This window comes from Helianthus annuus, unplaced genomic scaffold, assembly GCF_002127325.2.
Source record: "Helianthus annuus cultivar XRQ/B unplaced genomic scaffold, HanXRQr2.0-SUNRISE HanXRQChr00c145, whole genome shotgun sequence".
NCBI lineage: Eukaryota > Viridiplantae > Streptophyta > Magnoliopsida > Asterales > Asteraceae > Helianthus > Helianthus annuus.
This window is the reverse complement of record NW_023395661.1, coordinates 12,490-15,633: the sequence shown is the minus strand read 5'-3', so window position 1 is coordinate 15,633 and position 3,144 is coordinate 12,490. Positions and strand designations below refer to the sequence as shown.

Below are 3,144 nucleotides of genomic sequence, written 5' to 3'. Positions count from 1 at the left end.
TGGAGGCTTATGGATGAACCAAAATACTTAAGAGACTAAGAAAGCTATTAGGAGCCTTCTTTGGGTGGAACTTGAAGCTTTGAATAATCTTATTTTTCTCATCTTCATCCATATTTTCCTAGCAAAAATTGTAAGAACACTACACTAGTCTCACTTTTATTTTTGATTTCTTTTACAAGTTCATCATAATCACATATGAAAAACAACAAGAAACAACTAAAAATCATTATTTTTAAACATGATTTTTCTATGATTATGAGATGAACTTGGAGAAATCTAGACTAATAAACTTGAATCTTGGTTATTCTTACTCAAAAAGATGATCTACATACATGCATGTAGGATCAACCAAGATTCATCAACAAAGTGATGAACATGAGTTTTTGATGAACATGCATGCTAGTAAAATGTGAAAAACCATTTAAAAATAAGAAAATAAATTTTTGAAAAATTTGTTGAATAAAGTTTCCATTTCTGGAAAGAATCAAAAGCAAGAAATATGTTAGTAGTAAATATTTTGAATACATGTTTATGCTTCAAATGACTTTGTAAGACATCTAAAACAAGAGTTTTTCATAAAATCCCGTTTTACAAATTTTTGGCAAAAATAAGGAATAAAGTTCCTTTTTGGGAAAGATAAGAACAATATCATGTTCATGCTACTTTTGTTGACAAATTTTGATAGATATTGATACTTGATGATGTTTTGTATTGAAATAATTTGAAAACAAATTTTGTATAAACTTGGGGAAAATCCATATTTCAAACAAAACTATGGCAAAATTTTTATAAATTTTGTGATGTGTTAAAAGTTGTTAAACAAAGAAGTTTGTTACTAAAACAATTATTTGGAGTCTTTAAACATGGTTAAACAAATTTTGGACAAAGTCATAAATCCATGTTTTATAAAAAGATTTCTAAATAAAAATGACAAGTATATATTTTTGGATAAAATGTGTACTTACAAAAATATTCATCAAGTATCATAAGTTTATATATTTTGATGTGTACATCATATGTTAGTTCTAGTAGGAACAAATGCAAAATTGTTACACATCCCTAAAAATTACAAAATATATATATAAACTTGAAAACGAAATAAAATGTCCATCCTTGGACACGAAAACACAAATGGACAAATTCGGACACTATTGGACTATATGGACTTTTGGACAAACAAAAATGGCACAAACAAAGCAAATGGTAAAACGTGACGGACAACACAAACGGGATAAATGATACGGATAAATAAAACCGACAAGTAGTAAATGACTAGAATAAAATACGAACCGTCACACAAGTTTATGCACTAAAATATTCAACAATGGCATAAGTAACAATTTTTATAAAAATTAGATTTTTATAAAAATACAAGTATTACTATTATTATTATTTTTTTTTTATTTTATTTACTAGCCCAAAAATTATGTAGTTTAAAAAGTGGTCTATAAATTAAAATTGGGCTAATGCCCATTTCTCATAAACAAAATTTGGGCTAGGCCCACTTTTACAAAACAATGGACTAAAATGTATTTTTAGTCAAAATTGGGCTAGCCCCACTTTTATAAAATGTTTTGGGCTAAGACCCACTCTTACAAATTAATTTGGGCTTGACCCATATTTTTAAACAAAAGATTATTTGGGCTAGACCCTTAAGCACCAAATACACAAAATGGACTTAAATTCTAAAACATAAATTAAGCCCATTCAAACACAAATAAAATAAAATAAATGTATATATACAAGGAAGTTATATATATATATGAAAACACAAAAACAAAATACAAGATAGAATATTTGTATAATACACAAAAACAAACCTAAGTGTCTAACTAGATTAGAACACTTGTAGGTCGAGAAACGAACCGCGAACAAGGAATCGAATAGAGATTTGCACGGAACGCAAATCTGTGAGTTCATGTTTTCCCCTTTTACTTTGAATGTTTATAGTTTTAAACTTCGGGGATGTATACATGTTACAAATAGTATGATAATACAATGAAACTATTTTGATCACATGCGGATAGGTGTTTAAAATAAAGGGGCCATTAATGAATAAACAAGTACCGAGGAACAAACGGATAGATCTATTTGGGTTTTGGCAAGCCCCACTCTTAACGACAACGATAACCACGATCGTCAAGAGTGCCTTTGTGTCCAAACTAGTGTCGTTGACACACACGATAAATTGTCAAGGTTTGGTTGCCTCCTATTCGGCATACATATTAGTGTCCTTGCAACACACTAATGATCATACAATTTTTTTTTATCATACTATACAAAAACGAATTTTATTACTTCAAATGTTTTGAAGACTCATTTGATGCAAAAACAAAATAACATGAATTCACTCAACTTTTGTTGACGTTTTCAAAATTAACATGTATTACAGGAGATTAGTGGACGGCTTTGGGAAAATATGTTCAAGTGGTTATCAAGAACGCAAGCTTTTGTGATGTCATCCGTTTTTAGTGTTATGTTTTGAACTTTGAATAATGTAGTTAAAGTTGTTGTTGTTTCAAGTTTTAAACAAGACATATGTAATGTAAATTATGGTTTTGAATCAAATGTATGGATGAACATCTTTTATGTTTCAAATATGTTGTTTACTCGATTGATTGTAACGATTGCCGCTCTCGTCACACCTCGCCATACGCTTCCGCACAAACCGAAAATCGGGGTGTGACAAGCTCCCCCTTGAGTTATGCTCGCGAAAGACTTGATCATTAATGCTTGAGATCCTTGTGGTGTTGATGATGGTCAGCGGCAACTCGATCATCTTCATCATTTGAGTGCCTTCACGTCGTGTCTTCATTCCGAAGCTTGTCGTCGACTATGTTCTCCTTGCCTTTAGAATCTGCACATGCAAGAAATCTAAACGCGTAATGAGAACAACTGCTTGGAATATAGTTAATATAAACAAATGACACACGAATGACCATGTCACAATCAAACACCGTCCGACAGTTTGAAAGTTTAGTAGATTTCTCAATTTTAGATTTAATCTTTCAAAAACTTGCAAATTTCGACCGTTTATGAAGATTTAGTCAATTCGGTTTTCAGTCAGGTTTCAGGTAACGAAGACTCGAGATCCAACATCGTACGATCGAAAATAAAGTAGAAATAAAATCTTTTTGGCTTTTA

General features: G+C 30.7%; 1 long non-coding RNA gene across 1 annotated transcript; it reads left to right on the top strand.

Moving 5' to 3' along the window:
• The first annotated feature begins 23 nt into the window (after positions 1-23).
• Positions 24-2,530, top strand: LOC110928353. The gene is made up of 3 exons (XR_002586311.2): positions 24-130; positions 1,853-1,910; positions 2,393-2,530. It is a non-coding gene; the product is annotated as an uncharacterized LOC110928353 (long non-coding RNA).
• The last annotated feature ends 614 nt before the right edge of the window (positions 2,531-3,144 follow it).